Source organism: Schistocerca americana, chromosome 3, assembly GCF_021461395.2.
Source record: "Schistocerca americana isolate TAMUIC-IGC-003095 chromosome 3, iqSchAmer2.1, whole genome shotgun sequence".
NCBI lineage: Eukaryota > Metazoa > Arthropoda > Insecta > Orthoptera > Acrididae > Schistocerca > Schistocerca americana.
Genome location: NC_060121.1, coordinates 110,559,782 through 110,580,941, shown reverse-complemented (window position 1 = coordinate 110,580,941; position 21,160 = coordinate 110,559,782). Strand labels below are relative to the sequence as shown.

At 39.9% G+C, this 21,160-nt stretch overlaps 3 non-coding genes across 3 annotated transcripts; all 3 read left to right on the top strand.

Annotated features, from left to right (window-relative positions):
- Positions 1–4,613: 4,613 nt before the first annotated feature.
- Trnap-agg lies at positions 4,614–4,685 on the top strand. Its single transcript has one exon. It is a non-coding gene; the product is annotated as a tRNA-Pro (tRNA).
- A 3,863-nt stretch (positions 4,686–8,548) lies between these two features.
- Positions 8,549–8,620, top strand: Trnap-agg. Its single transcript has one exon. It is a non-coding gene; the product is annotated as a tRNA-Pro (tRNA).
- Positions 8,621–17,130: 8,510 nt separating this feature from the next.
- Trnap-agg lies at positions 17,131–17,202 on the top strand. Its single transcript has one exon. It is a non-coding gene; the product is annotated as a tRNA-Pro (tRNA).
- The last annotated feature ends 3,958 nt before the right edge of the window (positions 17,203–21,160 follow it).

Genomic DNA, 21,160 nt, shown 5'->3' with positions numbered 1-21,160 from the left:
TTCTACGTCGTCGTATTCAAAGTTTTTGGTGAGACCCGTGTTTTCTAGCATTGGACTGACTTAATTCCATATTACATGTTTTTTCAGATTTTCAGGTGTGTTTTCATTGTGGGCAGCGTTTGGTCTCCATAGGAATGCATCATTTTTTTTGTGGGACTATCTGCAGATACTAGTCGCTTTCCATTTTATAAGAGGCAGTGAAAAGAAAATGAGACAGGTGGAAAAAAAATAAGTAACCCGTTTATTTTTTCCAAAGTAATACCACAACAGTTAATACGAGGGTTGTCCAGAAAGTAAGTTCCGATCGGCCGCGAAACGGAAACCACTGGGAAAATCCGGTAAAAGTTTGCACAGATGTTTTGTGCAGTGTCTCTAGTATGCCCGTCGATCGTGTCGCGTCGCTCTTTTCAGTTTTGAGTGAACAGTGAGCACGTAAAGATGCGTAGGGAATAGAGTCTCCCGCCAAGTATGGGGGCGAGGTTAGAGATTTCGCCTGTGTCATGCAGCCCACATAAACACAACTGGCGAGCAGTTCCTTTTTCATGCCAATTCTCGGCCGCACACAGGAGTGGCAATGAAGACGCTTCTGTAGCGTTTCCGATGAGAACTGTTTGATCACCCACAATACAGTCCGTAATTGGCTCCCCCTGAGTCTCATCTCTCATCACAAGAACCGCTGGCTATTAACACAAAATTTTTCCACAGACAATGAGCTGCAGACCAGTGGAGATAACTGGCCGAAAGCACAGGCGCCTGCTTTCTATGACGAGGATATTGGAAAGTTGTTACAACTCTACGACAAAACTCGAAGTTGGAGCGGCGACTATGTAGATAAGTTGGTGGAAGTTCTACCTGACTGTTGCAAATAAAACGTTTCTGGTTTTCACTGTGGTTTCCATTTTGCGACCGATCGGAACTTTCTTTATGGACAGTCCTCGCACATTTATTCTACTGTAAGACAAAACGGTCAATGTCTTCATGGAAAAGCGTTTATAGTTGCCCTCGTCCGAAGCAAATCGATGGCCAAGAATGTCTTTCTTCAGGGCGGGCCCACAAATTGCTACGACTGTTTCTACTGTCTCATTTTTATCTAATTGTCCCTTATACTTTCTGATTAAGCAAATAGTATTACGGGAACTTGAAGGCATATGTGATGAGATCTCTATGATTTCTGAGGATATGTGGTACTGTATTTGCCCATAGTTCACTGGAGGACATATGTATCCACTGTTTATGAACTTTCATGCTTGATCATTGAATGATAACTGGAATTATTGTCAAGTATTTCCTTAATTACTTTTGCCCCGAAATAATTTCTCAATTGTATGACTTTCATGTTCAATCTACTTGTGTTCGTTTACCCTTTACTCAAATCAGTAGCCGATACGTTCTCTGCTTATTGGGAATATGCTACCTTCAGCAGAATTAACAGTGTTACAACCTGGTTTCAGCAGATAGCGTATTTTTCTTCTCTGTATTCAAGTTTCAGCGAATATAAGATAGGTTTTAGGTGCAGAGAAATTCGTGACACACGTTGCGACCCCGAACACATCGAGAGTTGGTTCTTTTGCGATTCATGCTTCTTTCTGTTAGGTGTCAGGCAATACAGGACGCAATTTACGCCTGCATCGCACGCGTTTGGAAGAGAAGCCACAGCTTCACTTATAAGTTGTGTTAGAGTGGCTGAGCGACTTGATCATACTGTTGCATCCCTTTGACACATGTTTAAGCCTCCTTCAAACGTCTCGTTGCACTTCGGAGGGATGCTTACAGTATTCATATGGAGTTGTAGCTCATTTATACGACAAAATTTTGAATAAGAATGGAAATGTTTTCTGGTCATTAGTACAGCAGTCATAATTGCTATGCTCCCAGGTTAAAGTCTGACAGGTAACTCTTTCGACTGGCTAGATGTATTACTTCAGTTATTTCCTTTTCCGTGTAGATATTTTCACCTCTACGTAATTAGTGTTCCCAGTATATTCTACAGGGTATTATGTATTTTTGATTTGGTGTGTCCTCACTCTTTTTGCGCTCCTTACAACGAGAACTACCTATTTTAGGGTGCCGTGACCTATTTTAGGGTGCCGTGACGAAGTGCCCATTAACCTTTCTTCTCTTCTTTAACAGACTATCGTAGACTCCTTTCTTCTCCTACTCCCTTTAGTACGTATTCATTTCGCACTTCACCTGTCTGCTTTCGATAATATCTTTCGATAATATCTATCTTACGATAATATCGCACTTCAGTTGCTTACAGTGGACTAAGTTTCATTCCCACACACCGCTGTGCTTCAAAAGTACAACTTCAGACATTTCTTCGTCAGTTCCATGTCTATAACCGACTGAGTCGAGCTTTCTTCCGCTGTTCCAGCCTTTTTCGATCACCTCTGCACAATCGCCTACTCTAGACAGATTTCTTTCACTTTTTCCACTACAGTGTCGTTTCGTATGATGATGTTAAACAAGTCAATACCTTTCAACCACTATTACCACTTTCATTCCTGCTGCATAATCCATATACAGGACGTGAAAATGTAACTGGCGTGCACAATATTTACTGCACGTTAAGGCGGCAGCGGAGCTTGCAGCATCCATACTGGGAACGGATGATGTAAGTCGGGTTGCCTGCGTCTAGGTGCATTAAATATTTGCCGCGCCAGTTTTATCTTTCCAGCCCTGTATAGATCTCTCTGTTCGTTCAAGCAGATTTTTTAGGTGTTCTGTAGATACTTACTGAAAGAGTATGTCGTCTCTGAACCTGATAATTGAAATCAGTTCCCCTTGCACTTTTAACCCTTTTACAAAATTCTCTATCATTTCTTTTATGGCTTTTTTCGATGTACGAATTGAACAGTAGTAGTAGACTGGAACCATGTGTTACACCAGTTTGAGGTAGTCTTGCCTCTTAGTTCTGGGAAAACAGAAAAAAAGAGATACAGGCAAAACGCACACACACAGATCCATTCTCACACTCACACACACAACACAGGAAAAAGAGTGGGGAAAGCGTACAGAAGCGCGCACGCACACGCACACACACACACACACACACACACACACACACACACACACACACACACACACACAATATAGTGCGCACACACAAACACAGAAAAAATTGAGGGGAAAGTTTGGGAGGTGGTGGTAAAGAAGCAGGGAGGGAGGGTGGAAATGAAATGATAGTTTACTGACATCGAAGTCACTGGGAAAGGAACTATGTCCCCTGAGGATTATAACAAGCCAAAGACTCGCAGACTCACATTTGTTTCCCACTCAATTTGAATTTTTCTACAATGTCCGTCCCTTATAGCAGAAACAGCGAGCAACCCCATATGTTTGCAAGCCTTCAGTCAACTTCAATCACAATGATAATGATTATCTGCACTATTATTGTGAGATGCCACCATATTTTCTCTTAATTACGACTGTTGCGCTGTTTAGGTGACATATGGAAACCACGATGGTAGCTCAGTGTAGCGAGTTAATTACACACAAAAGTGACAGATATATTCTACTAAGGTCGGATACCATTTGGAAACTTAAACAAAAATTATTGCTGATTCTAAAAATCTGCATCGCACACAGATGTGGAAACCACGGAATTCCCGAAGCCCGTCAGTCACCCCATTCTGATATTTTCTGACAGTCCCGTCGTGTCGCACAGAGTCTCTATGTCCTCTAGCTCGAACAAACCAAATGGCGGATTATGCTTCATCTCCATATAAGAGAATCCTTAAAACAACCAATGAAACGTGTTGGTGTGTTTTTCAGGTGATGGACCACGCATCCAGCTTGAGATAAGGACGTGTAACACTGCCGAAATGTTCCACATCGTCAAGTTCCACTTCGGCAATTCTGCCTTGCATCATCTTGCACAACTTTGCAAGTTTAATGAAACCCAAAACTAAAGTATTAGACTAACTTCCCTCAGTCACCAATATCATTTACTGTCTTGTCATCTCAAGGCTATGTTTTATTAGCCTTAAATATTACAGTGTCGTATGTTAAACTTAGTTTATAATTTTGTATGATTTCTTGTCTCATGCTTTCCTTTCCGTAGAGGAAGATCATGTGTAACCATTTCTTGAGAGGCATTCTCATTCCTCCATTAGAGAGAAACGCTCGCAGTTGGTATAGAGTCGCCATGCTATCGAACTATAAATTTAAGCTGATTTAGATGAGGTTAATTAAGATTGACTAAATCAGTTATAAGACATTATAGAGTTGTAACAGATTAGACATCAGACACTCAAACGTTGTTGTGACTGTATTGGACAACAAAAAAAAAAAGAAAAATCTCAATGAATCTCACTTAAAGTTGACTTCGCAGATCCTGTCCCAAGTCCGTGCTCGAAATTATTTTCATACTGTCTGCTTCTCATTTAATTGGCCTTCTGGGGCACAACTACCGTCAATTATAGAATTTAAGGCTAACAAGAGTGGAGTTACATGTTCTATGGACCGGTGTCTCCCTGTATTTTCATCGGTATTTTAGAGCAACTAATTCTCGAAGCGGCGTGAGTTCCGTCACGCAGTGTCGGTCACGCTGGGGGAACCTGTTACTAGCACGGAACTGCTCCAGAAATTTATCCTCACGCGAGCTTGTCGTGGGCTCGCTGGTCTAGGGGTATGATTCTCGCTTAGGGTGCGAGAGGTCCCGGGTTCAAATCCCGGACGAGCCCTGTATATTTTTAAATTCCTTGTTTCTTTTTCACGCTGACGTGATTCTTGAACCTATGAACTCCCTCAATTTTGCAAATAGTGCCTGCAGTACATTTTCTGCGCTTCAGCAGAATCTCAGCAAACTGTAAAAAAAAACATTTTTACGTATTCTCTATAGAATAATTCCTTAAGTAATAGCGAATTTTTATCGTTCGAAGCGTGAAATGTCACAAAACATCAACATTTGTCTGTAGGTCTTGCTTTCATGCAGAACAGTAACATACTGTTGGTGATGGTTCGTAGCTGTCGTGTGCTCAAGTTGATGTCAAACATGAACTGCTGCAAGCTTTGACTAACTTGAGCTGTTCTATCTGTGCCAGTCATTACTGAAAGTGCGTATGGAATAACTCTTGGATGAGATTTAACATCAGAAGCAAGCAGATCGCTCAATTAAGACAGGGAGCTCAAAATTGTATTTCAGTATTTCTCTTGCTCTTTTAAATGTGGAATGTAGGATATGGCTACATTTCTATCGTCCGGTGATGAATTATTTCACTGATTAGCGATTAGCTGTTAAGAATCTTCCGGTTTGTTGAATGTTTCTACAGGCATGAAAAATGAGAGCTAACACTGAATGGATCGTTATATCTAAGAACCATTGGTTTTCCATGGCGCAGGTACCCTATAGATTTTCTTATCATTGGTATAATGATTTTGTGTGGTAACGGTACTGTGCAAGACTTATAGCCTGTAATAAAACAGGTCATTTCTTAAATAACATTGAAGGGCTATTTGCTACAAAGTAGCTCCTCAACATCTTTATTTTCCTACAATCCTATCAGCGTCGTGTCATAGACACGCTAACGACCAGGAGCTATCTTCTGTAGTGAAGGGGACAATGACATCTATCAAATGCTAGGTGACAACAGAATTATTGCTAGGTGTACATGATGTTGTGTACCTAGAATTGCAGTCCTCACGTGTATGGTCTGTCTGGACCACCTACCAGGGTTATGTCCGACGGAACTGTTGTATATGGCAATCCTGGTGGGGATGATTTTGAGAGACTATAATAGTGAAGAACTGCAAGGAATGTGAACAATGAACTTACAGTAGTACTGAACTTAGACAGTAAAATTGTGAACAGTGTTTGGGAAAGTAGCTTTTGGTAATTATAGTAGTAAAGGTTTTAAAAAGTTCTAAGGTATTACATTAACCATTTCCGTTGCGAAATTACACAATATATTAGCGACAATTATTTGAGATGCCACAATATGCTTCACAGACCAAATAGATTTTGCTGTGGGATGTGTTGAAAAGGAATGTCATCAAGAAAAGAAGTCGAGACTTTCTTACAAATTATATACACTGAAGTATGAAGTAGGGGACTCAGAAAGCCTGCAGGTAGCAGCTCTACCAGGGTGTACAGCGGCATGTAGCAGTTCTCACTTCATGGCACAAATATGATAATTCCACAGGAGGCGCAAACTGAAATTCAACACACTGGCTAGAGGGTGAAAGAGCCCATGCAACCGTCAGCTGTAGACAGCCAAACATAATTAAATACGTTAGGTTAGTCTGTTCTTCTCATTCTTAAAGCCCACCAGCATACCGTGGTACAGTGCTACAACACAGTGCAGTGAAAATGCACGCACCTACAGATTAATAAGTAGTAAACAGGTCTTTAGTTATCAGTATCACTATCATTAGAAATGTGAGTGAAAATGAGGAATTCATCGTATGACACAATAGAGAAATAGGTTATTCTTTTCACGGAAGATAGGATCAGAATTACGTGATGAAAGTTCGTCAATGCAAGACATTTCAGTAGTCATGAAGGACATTGCTCATGTGCTAATTGAACAAATACATTCAGGTGACCATGGATTAAACATGAATTTACCAAATGAAAGTTACTGCACTGTATGAGCAGACACTGCAGCTGTTGAAAGTGATAGAGATTTGTCTAGTGAAAGTATAGCAGTGAATTTTACTGGTTATGAACGTCTGATGATGAGGTTTCTCAGAGAATTTTCTGAATTTTGTACAAAATCTCGGAATAATCAGAAAGCAATTACAAATTCAATTAAAGGAAATACAAATTATATTGAAGAAAAATTAAAAAAAGCAAATTAAAGGACAAATTAAAATACTGATAAAAACCAAACAAAAAATTGATGAGATGAAGATGAGATTCACATAGATATCCAATCCTTACTCCAATAATATGAAGAGAGTCAAAAAATAATAGCTGATGCCTTATTAGAAGAAGTATCTAAGAATAAACAACTGCTTCATGCAGCTGAGCAGAAATAACTTGTTTGGAATGTAATGTCGTACATTTAGTGAATAATAATAAAGACGGTAATGAGTTTTGCGAAACAGATCATAAACAGAAAGAGAGCAAGCTAAAAAATGTTCATGTTGATTTGTTCAACAGAGTAGAGGTAGTGTAGATCACATATTCTGGGAATGCAGGTGTAATTCATTCACAATTGAAAAAAATTCTCAAAAAATTGGCAGTAGTCCGGAGACAGAATTATTACAGTAAGTTATCAGTATGCTACTCAGGCGGAGACTGAAATTTAGCAAAATTTTGCTTCTTATGAGCAGGAACAACAGAGAGATAAAATAAAATATTATGTAATGCCTGAGGATCAGTTCATACGAGTGTGTAAGATTCTTTGGTTCTCTGTCTTAGGAAACACCCATCCTGTGCATTCAAACATCTGTTTGAGGGAATATTTGTCAAGCAGCGCACCATATTGCATAAGGAGAGACTTATTTGAAGGAGCTAATATCAATAGTAATGGATGCAAGAGTTATCAAGAGTTCTTTTGGGCATATTTAGAAAAGAAGCTGTATCTGAATTACCACTTGGAGAATCGATTATGATTTCAATTATAGTGGTTAACCTACCAGGATCAGAGCAGAAAAAGGTATTTGGAATCCAGAAACTGGAGCCAATGCCCTTGTGCAGGCGTTCGGTCAATTAAAGCCACAGGCGGATAGCAGTCAGAATTTTGAAGACTGGCACAGAAACACTATATTATTCTCGATTCTTTTGTCTAAAAAACCATATTTTTCAACATAACCTCCGTCCAATACGACAGCCCTACGCCACTTTACTGGGAGCGGCTGTACAGGTATGCCTGCATGTTACCACTCTACTGGTCGACCTCGGAGCCAATCATCAATAACCTCACCATCATCCATGTGGTGCTTCCCACAGAGTACATCCTCCATTGGGCCAATCAAATGGAAGTTCGTGCGAGATTCGAGCTGTAAGGTTAATGAGGAAGAACAGACCAATGAAGTTTGGAGAGCTCCTTACGAGTGCAGATCTTGCGATGGCATATGGAAGGAAAAGTTCGTTTTCATTTTTGTGGCGACGTTAATACTTAAGTCCTTTCTTCAGTTTGCAGGGGGTATCACAAAACATTTATGAGTTGATCTTTGAAATATGAGGGAGGACATCATGCAGAATAAACCCTTCAGTCTTCCAGAACGGGCTGTCGGATTATGGTTTCAACTGTTTCTTCGAAGGTGAGGCGGTTTGACGCAACTTCATAGATTCCCGTATTTACCAACAGCCGTACACTTTAAGATATTTTATTTTATTCCGAAAGCAGTCAGTTTCGGCAAAATATTTTACCGTATTCAGGCCCCATACGCTTTTTTCAAATCAACGAACTTATCGTATAGCGCCATAAAACTGGATATCGTGAATTCCAATCGTTGTGCAGATGCTTCATATGAAGACGTGACAGAAACTGAGCCTCGAAGCGGCGCGAGTTCCGTCACGCAGCGTAGGTCATACTGGCGGAACCTGTTACTGGCACGGAACTGGTCCAGAACTTTATCCTCACGCGAGCTTGCCGTGGGCTCGTTGGTCTAGGGGTATGATTCTCGCTTAGGGTGCGAGAGGTCCCGGGTTCAAATCCCGGACGAGCCCTGTATGTTTTTTAATTTCTTGTTTCTTTTTCAGGCTGACGTGATTCTTGAACCTGTGAACTCCCTCAGTTTTGCAAATCGTGCCTGCAGTACATTCTCTGCGCTTCAGCAGAATCTCAGCACTTTGTAAAAAAAAAAAAAAAAAAAAAAAAAAAAAAAAAAAAAAAAAAAAAAAAAAAAAAAAAAAACACCTTTTCACATATTCACTATAGAATAATTCCTGAAATTATGGCGAATTTTAATCGTTCGAGGCGTGAAATGTCACAAAACATAAACATTTGTCTGTTGGTATTGTTTTCCTGTAAAACAGCAACATATTTGTGGTGATGGGTCGTGTGCTCAAGTTGATGTCAAAATATGAACTGCTGTAAGCTTTGACTAACTTGAGCTGTTCTGTCTGTGGCAGTCATTACTGAAAGTACTTACGGGATAACTCTTGGATGCGATTCAAAATCAGAAGTAAGGAGCTCGCTCAATTAAGGCAGTGAGCTCAAAATTGTATTTCAATATTTATCTTTCTCTTTAAAGAGTGGAATTTAGGATCTGGTTACATTTCTATCGTCCGGTGATGAAATACTTGACTGCTTAGCAATTAGCTGTCAAGAATCTCCTGGTTCGTTGAATGTTTATACAGGCATGAAAAATGAAAGCTAACACTGCCTGGATCGCTATATCTAAGAACGATTGGTTTTCCATGGCGCAGATGCCATATGTTACAGATTTTGTAATCGTTGGTATAATGATTTTGTGTAGTAACGGTACTGTGCAAGACATAGAGCCTGTAATAAAACAGGAAATTTCTTAAATGACATTGAAGGGCTATTTGCTGCAAAGTAGCTCCTCACCGCATCTTATTTTCCTACAATCTTAACCTAGTAGCGTCATTTCATGGACGCGGCAACGGCCTGGTGCTACCTTCTGTACTGAAGGTGACAATGACATCTATCAAATGCTAGGTGACAATAGAATTACTGCTATATGTGTCTGGTATTGTGTATCTAGAACTACAGCCCTCACATGTGTCGTCAGTCTGGTCCACCTACCAGGGTCATGTCCAACGAATGTGTTGTATATGGCAATCCTTGTGGGGATGATTTTGAGGGACTGTAATAGTGAGGAATTGGAGAGAGTGTGTACAATGAACTTACACTAGTAGTGAACTGAGAGAGTAAAACTGTGAACAGTGTTTGGGAGGGCATCTACAGTTGGTTTAGAGTAATAATAGTAGTAAAGAGTATAGTTGCAGGATATTGCATTAACGATTTCTGTTGCGAAATTACACAATATATTAGTGACAGTTATTTGAGATGCCGCACTATGCTTGGCAGATCAAATAGATTTTGTTGTGGGATGTGATAAAAAAGGACTGAAATCAAGAAAAGAAGAAGTCGAGACTTCCTTAGAAAGTATATCACACTGAAGGATGAAGTGGCACTAAGTAGCTGAGAAAGCCTGCAGGTACCAGCACTATCAGGGTGTGTGGTCGCAGGTAGCAGTCCTCACTTTATAGCAGAAATGTGATAATTCCACAGGAGGTGCAAAGTGAAATTCAAAACACTGGCTAGGGGGTGAAAGAGCCCGTGCAGCCGTCATTTGTAGACAGCCAAACATGATTACATACGTCAGGTTTGTCTGATCTTATCATTCTCAAAAGCCCAGCAGCACACCGTGGTACAGTGCTATACACAGTGCAATGAAGATGCATACACCTACAGATTAAAAAATAGTAAACCGATCTTTAGTTAACAGTATCACTATTATTAGAAATATGAGTGAAAATGAGGAATTCATGGTATGAAAGAATAGAGAAGTACGTTACTCTTTTCATGGAAGATAGGATCAGATTTACGTAATGAAACTTGGTCAATGCAAGACATTTCAGAATTTATGAGGGACATTGCTCATGTGCTCATTGATCAAGTACATTCAGGTTTTCATGTATTAGACATGAATGTACCAAATGAAAGTTACTTCACTGTATCAGCAGATAATATACCTGTTGACCATTACAGATATTTGTCTAGTGCAAGCACAGCAGTAAATATTACTAATTATTAAGATCTGATGATGGGGTTTCTCAGAGAATATTGTGAATTTTGGACAAAATCTCTGAAAAATTAGGAAGCAATTACAAATTCAATTAAAGGAAATAAAACTTACATTGAAGAAAAAATTAAAAAACAAATTAAAGGGCAAATTAAAATACTGATAAAAACCAAACAAAAAATTGATGAGAAGAAGATGAGATTCACATAGACATCCAATCCTTACTCCAAGAGTATGAAGAGAGTAAAAAAAAAAAAAATATCTGATGCCTTATTAGAAGAAGTATCTAAGAATAAACAACTGCTTAATCCAGCTGAGCAGAAAAAAACTTGTTTAGAATGTAATGTCGTACATTTAGTGAATAATAATAAAGATGGTAATGAGTTTTGCGAAACAGATCATAAACAGAAAGAGAGCAAGCTAAAAAATGTTCATGTTGATTTGTTCAACAGAGTAGAGGTAGTGTTGATCACATATTCTGGTAATGCAGGTGTAATTCATTCACAACTGAAAAAAAAATTCTCAAAAACTAGTCAGTAGTCCCGAGATAGAATTATTACAGTAAGTTATCAGTATGCTACTCAGGTGGAGACTGAAAGACGGTAAAATCTTGCTTCTTATGAGCAGGAACAACAGGGAGATAAAATAAAATATTATGTAATGCCTGAGGATCAGTTCATACGAGTGTGTTAAGTTTCTTTGGTTCTCAGTCTTAGGAAACACCCATCCTGTGCATTCAAACATCTGTTTGAGGGAATATTTGTCAACCACATTGCATAAGGAGAGACTTATTTGAAGGAACTAATATATAGTGGTGGATGCAAGAATTATAAAGTGTTCTTTTGGGCATATTTAGAAAAGAACCTGTTTCTGAATTACCACTTGGAGAATCGAATATGATTTCAATTATAATGGTTAACGTACCAGGATCAGTGCAGGAAAGTTATTTGGGATCCAAAAACAGGAGTCAATGCCCTTGTACAGGCGTTCGATCAATTAAAGCCACTGGCGGCTAGCAGTCAGAATTTGGAAGATTGGCGCAGAAACACTATATTATTCTCCATTCTTTTGTCTAAAAAACCATATTTGTCAACATAACCTCCGTCCAATACGACAGCCTTCCCCACCTTACTGGGAGGGCCTGTACAGGTATGCCTGAACGTTACCACTCTTCTGGTCGACCTCGGAGCCAATCATCAATAACCTCACCATCATCCATGTGGTGCTTCCCACAGAGTACATCCTCCATTGAGCCAGTCAAATGGAAGTTCGTGCGAGATTCGGGCAGTAAGATTAATGAGGAGGAACAGACCAATAAAATTTGGAGAGCTCCTTACGGGTGCAGGCCTTACGATGGCATGGGGAAGGAAAAGTTCGTTTTCATTTTTGTGGCGACGAAAATACTAAAGTCCTTTCATCAGTTTGCAAGGGGTATCACAAAGCATTTAAGAGTTGATCTTTGAAATATGAGGGAGGACATCATGCAGAATAAACCCTTCAGTCTTGCAGAACGGGCTGAGGATTATGGTTTCAACTGTTTCTTCGAAGGTGAGGCGGTTTGACGCAGCTTCATAGATTCCCGTATTTTATCAGGTTCGAAGTGAACCCATGTTTCATCGTCTGTGTTGAGTACCCCAACTAGTGGATGAGTGTGTCGGTTCAACCAACAGAGGCGTCCAGTTATGAAGCGAGGAGTTTGGTTTTGATCCATCGCCTATCTCGGATGAGAGTTCCCGTACGTTCCAGCACTGCAGGAGTCACAGATGAGTGTGTCCCGTCGATATGCGGGAGATCAGGTAGATTTACGCAAGTTTGTTGCGATGATGAAAGAGGCTGTACAGTCTTGTACTACAAGGAAGCAAGGGAGAGGATGTTGTTATGGGTGCCCATTATACTCTTTCTACAACACAAATGCACACGTGGATTAATATATTTCTTTATTTACATGTAAATTTGCTTAACTCAAATGGTTCAAATGGCTCTGAGCACTATGGGACTTAACATCTAAGGTCACCAGTCCCCTACAACTTAGAACTACTTATACCTAACTAACCTGAGGACGTCACACACAGCCATGTCCGAGGCAGGATTCGAACCTGCGACCGTAGCGTTCACGCAGTTCCAGACTGAAGCACCTAGAACCGCTCGGCCACAGCGGTCGGCTTTACTTAACTGAAATAGGATCCATATGTTGTCGTACAAGTTCATCAGTAATAGTCCTCTTGCGAAATCGGTAATCTTGCTATTACAGACTTTATTCTCACTGATGGTGCAGTACAAGTCTCACTATAGTTACTAGTCTAGTTGCTATGCACTGTCATAGCATGTGACGCGCTCTGCAAATATACTGACAGACGCCAAAAGGAGAGTGATTCAGTTAGGCCTTCCAGTCAGCGTCGCGGTCTAGATATATAGTGGCGAGAGGGCGTTGGCGGTGTACTGCTTGTCGGTGTGTATCTGGCCTCTCTCGTGATAGGCACGCTTGATCCAGCTATCGATCTCTGCACTACATCTTGCCGACCTGTGTGCTGGCGACAGCTTACGCCTGCACAGATGCCTCGCTTTTGTTTACTGGCAGGTCTTCATAGACATTCTGGACGCGCCTATGGATATCTGCGGTGCTCTGGTTCTCCGCCAAAGGAAATTCAATGACACTTCCTTGCTTCGAACACTCATCCATTACATACTCCTTTTACTGTAACTTCATGAAAGTATAGCGGCCGAAGCTGGTAAACTCCACGATGTCCCGAAACTCACCGAGAACAAAAATGAGTTGCATGAATTACTGAACACCCTTCGTCGCTTACTTGGTTCTTCATTTTCAAGTCATCACCCTGAACGCCGTCTGTTAAAAATGGCTTTCTTTCGTTTGTTGTTTCGTCATCCCCCTCACCTCGTATTGGCTAGGAGTGCACTGTGAACCGTACATACAGCCTGGTCTTTACCCAAGGGACAAGTAGAACTACCTGAGAGGAAAAAGAAAAGTGAACTAAAAATTTTTAAAGATGAAATTAATGGAAGGTTTTACATATAAGGAACTTGATTTCCTTCGTTTTTAATTTAAAACAGAAATAGTGAAAAGGTAAAACGAAAAATAGTAGGAACACATTTTAAACTCTATGTAAAATACTGAACTACTTCACTGTCAGTAAAACTGATAGGATCTGCTCTGGGAAGGGTGGTCTTCTGTTGAAGGTGAAAAATGTTGTGAATAGAGAGGGGTAGGAGGGTGGCGTTGGGTAGTACCAGTGAAGAAATGGTGGATATTGGGAGACAAGAAGGGAGCAGCTGGGAGTATCGGTATTGTCACTGTCCCACGTCTTGGATGGAATTTACGCGTACAATTTTTGAACCAGTTGTTATCTGACGCACTGATAAGTCAGAGGTCCTAATAGAGACACGGAAAGTTAAACATTTTTCGCGAATAAACGTTTAAAAAATATTTTGTAACTTTTTATTTTTTGTAGTCTGACGTTGTACAACAAAAAAGACTTGTCGCTCTTCATGTTCCTCTAATATTAATGGCAGATATCTGAGACGTAATGAATGAGGAAATCTGATTAGCGATCGAGACGATTTTTATTCACAAAATTTAATATTATGTGTAAATACACGAGATGCAAATCACTCATGGGGCTCAGAGAGTATCTCTTCAGTGACCTTGTCCGCTAGGGAAGTCACGTCTTTCGTTGTGTGGTAAAAGCGTATCGTCAAGTAGTGCTTTCAGTGTGGGGCGCTGCCGACCAACCACATGGCTAGCCGGTTAGTTTCAGTTCGAAGAGGTCCCACAAGTTGCTAAGCTTTTTTCGACTATGGAGCAAAAGCTCCATTGGGGAGCTCTTAAACATCCTCCATTGAGTCCCTAAGTTCCATAAAGATCTTTTCCTATTTTTGATGACCTGGAGAAAGACATTCGTGTCCGTCGACTTGCTGCGAACGAAGAGGTGCACTCCAGGGTACAGTCACTGTTGCGGAGGCAACTGCAAACATTTTACAATGTTTCAGCGAGATGTAGGTATTAATAGCCGTGGCGATTACTTTTGGAATAATAAACAGTTCAGTTACTTTCTTCCATGCGTGTCGTTTTCATTGGATTGTCCCTTATACTTTATGACTCAGTAAATGGTATCACGGGGACTTAAAAGCATATGGGATGAAAATTTCCTACTTTTTGAGGGTATGTTGTATTTTATTTCCACGTGGTCCATTGGAGAACATATGTATCCACTGTTTGTGAACCTTCATGCTTGATCATTGAATGATAACTGGAGTTGTCAAGCTTCTTCTTAATTACTTTTGTCCTGTGTGTCTTTTATGTTCACTCTACTTGTGCTCGTTTACGTTTTATTAACGTCAGCAGCCGATACAAGCACTGCTTATTGGGAATAGGCTGCCTTCAGCAGAATTATGCATGTTGCAACCTGCTTTCAGCAGATATCGTATTTTTCTTCTCTGTATCAATTTTCAGTCATTATAAGGCAGGCTCTAGGTGCATAGAAATTCCTGACACACGTTGATAGTTGGTTCTTTTGCGATTCATGCTTCTTTCTGTTAGGTGTTTGGCAATACAGGGTGCAAATTACGTCTATATTGCACGCGTTTACAAGAGAAAGCAAAGCTTCACTCAGAGGTTGTGTCAGAGTGGCTGAATTTCTTGACCACACTTTTGCGTTTCTTTAACATATGTTAAAGTCTTCTTCAAACGTCTCGTTGCACTTTGGAGGGATGCTTACTTTCTAATAATAACAATTGCAGCATTCATATCGCGTTCTAGCTCACTCATGCCACAGAATTTTAAATATGAATGGGAATATTTTCTGGGCATTAGTACAGCAGTCATAATTGCTGTGCTCCCTGGTTGAAGTGTAACAGGTAACTCTTTAGATTGGATAGATACATTTCTCCAGTTATTTCCTTTGCCGTGTAGATATTTTCACCTCTACGTAACTACTGCTCCCAGCATATTCTACAATGTAATACATATTCGTGTCTTGGTTTGCCCTTACGGTTTTTTCGCCCTAGCGCCCCTTCCACCGAGAACTAAATGTTTCAGGGTGCCCCGGATAAGTGTAGCATTTCCTCACCTACCTCATTTGGTAGGCCTTCATTTCGCACTTCACCTGCCCACTTGAATTTCAACAATCTTTCGATAACATCGCACGCGAGTTGTTTCCAGTGGACTAACCTTCATTCCTACATACCGCTTTGCTACAGACGCACAGCTTCAGGCATTTCTTCACCAGTTCCATGTCTGTATCCGACTGACAGGCTTTCTTCCCCTGTGCCAGACCTTTTCTACCACCTCCTTATAATTGTTATTTCCAGATAGATTTCATTCACTTTTTGCTCTACAATGTCGCTGCATATGATGATGTTAAGCAAGTTAATACTCACCTTCCAACTACTCTTGACTATTTTCATCCCTGCTCTGCTCATCCATAATCCTTATACAGGTTGGGAAAATAAAACTGGTACTGAAAATATTTAATGCACTTTAAAGCAGGGTGCCCAGCTCGCAGCATCCACACTGGGGACAGGTGATGTAAGTCGGGTTGCCTGCCTTAAGGTTCATTAAATATTTTCCACGAAAGAGTATGCCGTCTGTGAACCTGATCATTGAAATATGTTCCCCTTGCAATTTTAAACCTTTTCCAAATTCTCTATCAATTCTTTTATTGTTTTCTCGATGTATGAAATGAACAGTAATAATAGGCTGGAACCATGCGTTACATTAATTTGAGGTGGAGATGCCTCCTAGTTTTGGGAAAGCAGCAAAAAAGAGACAGAAGCAAAACACACACACACACACACACACACACACACACACACACACACACACGCGCGCGCGCGCGCGCATGAAAAAGGAAGGAGAAAAGTTTGGGAGCTGGTGGTAAAGAAGCAGGAAGGGAAGGTAGAAATGAAATAATAGTTCACTGACATCGAAGTCACTGAGAAGGGAAAACAACGTTCCTTGAGGATTATAACGAAGCCAATGACTCGCAGATTCACTTTTATTTTCTACTCACTTGGAATTTTACAGAATGTCCTTACCTTATAGCAGAAACGGCAAGGAACCCTACATCTTTATAGTTATTCAATCTGAGTTGATCCATTACGACCAACGAACATCGTCTGGTACGTACTTTTCAATGTCAATAAGCTTTACCAACAGCCGTACACTTTAAGATATTTTATTTTATTCCGAAAGCAACCAGTTTCGGCAAAATATTTTTCCGATTTCAGGCCCCATGCGTTTTTTTTTTCAAGTCAACGAACTTAGCGTATAGTGCCATAAAAGTGGATATTGTGAATTCCAATCGTTGTGCAGGTGCTTCATATAAAGAAGTGACAGAAACTGAGCCTCGAAGCGGCGTGAGTTCCGTCACGCAGTGTCGGTCACGCTGGCGGAACCTGTTACTGGCACGGAACTCGTCCAGAAATTTATCCTCACGCGACCTTCTCGTGGGCTCGTTGGTCTAGGGGTATGATTCTCGCTTAGGGTGCGAGAGGTCCCGGGTTCAAATCCCGGACGAGCCCTGTATATTTTTAAATTTCTTGTTTCTTTTTCACGCTGACGTGATTCTTGAACCTATGAACTCTCTCAGTTTTGCAAATCGTGCCTGCAGTACATTCTCTGCCCTTCAGCAGAATCTCAGCAATCTGTAAAGAAAACATTTTCACATATTCACTATAGAATAATTTCTGAAATTATAGCGAATTTTAATCATTCGAAACGTGAAATGTCACAAAACATCAACATTTGTCTGTTGGTCTTACTTTAATGCAAAACAGCAACGTACTGGTGGTGATGGGTCGGAGAAGTCGTGTGCTCAAGTTGATGTCAAAACATGAACTGCGGCAAGCTTTGACTAATATGTCCTGTTCTGTCTGTGGCAGTCATTACTAAAAGTACGTACGGAATAACTCTTGGATGCGATTTAACATCAAAAGCAAGGAGCTCGCTCACTTAAGCCAGTGAGCTCAAAATTGTATTTTAATATTTCTCTTGCTCTTTTAAGAGTAAAATTTAGGATCTGGTGACATTTCTATCGTCCGGAGATGAAATATTTGACTGATTAGCGATTACATGTTAAGAACCTTCCGGTTCGTTGAATGTTTGTACAGGCATGAAAACTGAAAGCTGACACTGACTGGATCGCTATGTCTAAGAATGATTGGCTTTACATGGCACAGGTGCCACGTGTTACAGACTTTGTAATAATTGGTATAATGATATTGTGTGGTTACGGTTCTGTGCAAGACTTACAGCCTGTTAAAATGGGGTATTCATTAAATAACATTAAAGGGCTATTTGCTGCAGCATAGCTCCTCACAGCTTCTTAATTTCCTACAATCTTAACCTAGCAGCGTCATTTCATGGACATGGCAACGGCCAGGTGCTACCCTCTGTAGTGAAGGGGACAATGACGTCTATCAAAAGCTAGGTGAGAACATAACTACTGCTAGATATGCCTGATTTTGAACACTTAGAATTACAGCCCTCACGTGTGTGGTAAGTATGGACTACCTACCAGGGTCATGCCTAACGGATGTTAGGTGATTTTGAGTGACCGTAACGGTGAAGAACTGGAAGAAATGGGAACAATGAACTTACACTAGTACTGAATTGAGACAGTAAAATTGTGAACAGAGTTTGGGAGGGAATGTAGAGTAACTTTTGGTAATAATAGTAGTAAAGAGTATTGTTCTAGGATATTGCATTAATGATTTATATTGTGAAATTACACAATGTATTAGTGACAATTATTTGAGATGTCACAGACCAAATAGATTTTTTTGTGGGATGTGGTGAAAAAACTGACATCAGGAAAAAAAGAAGTCGTGGCTTTCTTAGACAGTATATCACACTGAAGGATGAAGTGACACTAAGCGGCTGAGAAATCCTGTAGGTACCAGCACTATCAAGGTGTATGGCGGCAGGTAGCAGTCCTCACTTCATGGCAGAAATATGACAATTCCACAGGAGCCGCAAAGTGAAATTCAACACCCTGGTTGGAGGATGAAAGAGCCCATGCAACCGTCTCCTGTAGACAGCCAAATGTCGTTAAATGCGGTAGGATAGTCTAATCTTATGATTCTTAAAAAACCAGCGGTATAGGGTGGTACAGTACTACAACACAGAGCAGTGCAGAACGCATACACCTTCAGATTAATAAGTAGTGAAACATTTTTAGCTATCGGTATCACTATGATTAGAAGCATGATTGAAAATAAGGAATTCATGGTATTAAAGAATAGGGAAGTATGTTACAATTCTCGTGGAAGATAGGACAATGACGTACTTTTGTCAGGAATACATGATTAAAGTTCGTCAATGCAAGACGTTTCGGAAGTCATGAAGGACATTCCTCATTTGCTCATTGATCAAGTACATTTAGATGACCATGGTTCAGATGTGAATGTACCAAATGAATGTTACTGCACTGTATCAGCAGAAACTTTAACTGTTGACAGTGAGAATGATTTTTCTAGTGAAAGCATGGCAGTAAATATTACTGATTATGAAGATCTGGTGATGGGGTGTCTCAGGGAATCTTGTGAATATTGGGCAAAATCTCAGAAAAATGAAAAAGAAATTACAAATTCAATGAAAGAAAATAAAACTTCCGTTGAAGAAAAACTTATAAAAGCAAATGAAAGAACAAATTAAAATATTGATTGAAACCAACAAAAAACTTGATGAGTTTAAAAACGAAGTTCGCTTAGAAATCTCATCCTTACTTCAAGAGTATAAAGATAGCCAAAAATAATGCTTTATTAGGAGTAGTATTTAAGAATAAACTATTGTTTGAAGAAGATGGGCTCAGATATCTTTTTTAGCATATAAGGTCGTATATGTAGTGAAGAATCAAGAAGAAACTAATGAGATTTGCGAAATAGATCATACGCAGCATGGGAGCAAGCTAAAAAAGGTTCGTGTTGATTTGTTTAACAGAGAGGAAGTAATCTAGACCACGTATTTTGGGAATACCTACAGGTGTACTTCATTCACAACCAAAAATAAATCGCGAAAAAATTGACAGTAGTCCCGAGACAGAATTATTAGTGGGTTAATACGCTACTCAGGTGGAGTTTCAAAGACAGCTAAAGCTTGAAGCTTGGTATGAGCACGAACAACAGAGAGATAAAACAAAAGGTTATGTAAAGCCTGAGGATCAGAACATGCAGATGTGTAGGTTTCTCTGTCAGAGGAACCAAATGTCCTGTGTATTCAAACAACTGTTTGAGGGAATATTTCTGGAACAGTGGAATGATAAGAATAATGGTTGGGAAATTAGTAGGCTTTTAGAAGGTGAGGTATTATTTTGGAGAATACGATAAGGATCGTAGGTACCACATACTACCAATTTATAAGGGTACTCATGAGCCAATATTTGTCAAGCAGCGCACAAAATTGCATAAGGAAAGCCCTATTTGAAGGTGCTAATATCGACAGTAGTGGATGGAAGAGTTAAAATAGTTCTTTTGGACATATTTAGAAAAGAACTTGTGTCTGAATAACCACTTGGAGAATCGGACATGATTTCAATTATAATGGTTAACGTACCAGTATCAGTGCAGGAAAGTTATTTGGGATCCAAAAACAGGAGTCAATGCCCTTGTACAGGAGTTCGATCAATTAACGCCAATGGCAGATAGCATTCAGAATGTGGAAGATTGGCACAGAAACAGGTGCAAAGGTAAAAGGCAGAACGACGTACAGAGATAAAAGAATTGTCATTCCCGTGATTCAACATGACGCCAGCGTAGATACACGCACGATCAGAGAGGGAACTGAGATCACAGTATGACAGACAGTTTCGTGTAGTTGCTATTACAGTATTCCCAGATGTGGGATTTGTGGATTTAATAAATTCAGAGGAAATTATCATGGGAAATATAGAGATTGCCTTAATCATCGTAATGGAATTTATGAACATGAGGTTTCATCTCAATGAAACCTACATATTCTTCGGATACTATCCTATCACGACCTGTGATTACAAGGACGAGTGAACTTAAATTTCTTGAATAAGAAGAATGACATCGACTCACCCAGGAAAGTAAGATTTCATATGAGACAGGAAAGTATTTAAAAGTCGAGAAGCTTGGTTATAACCGTAAAAACGAGGTAATTAGTGCATTTGACCATAAGGTAAAAATTATGCACAGGTAAAAAGGCCGAACTGGTTGACTATTCTGACCAGAAAGACGTAACCAAGAACTTAAAATCTGTCAGGAGTAGCGTATCAATAAATAATGTGCTGCAAGAGGGGGACTCCATAGAATTAGATAGTTTTGACAATTCAGGATTAGAGCTGTGGAATGATGAGTGGATAAATACTAATGCCTTGAAAAATATCGATTATGAAAGAACAGAAAAAAAGTAAAGTACCAACAAGGAAAAGAAAGGAGGTTAAATTTATGGCGAGGTGATACACGAAGACGAGGGTATGGACTCATTTTATGATGTAATTTATAAGTTTAGGTCGCA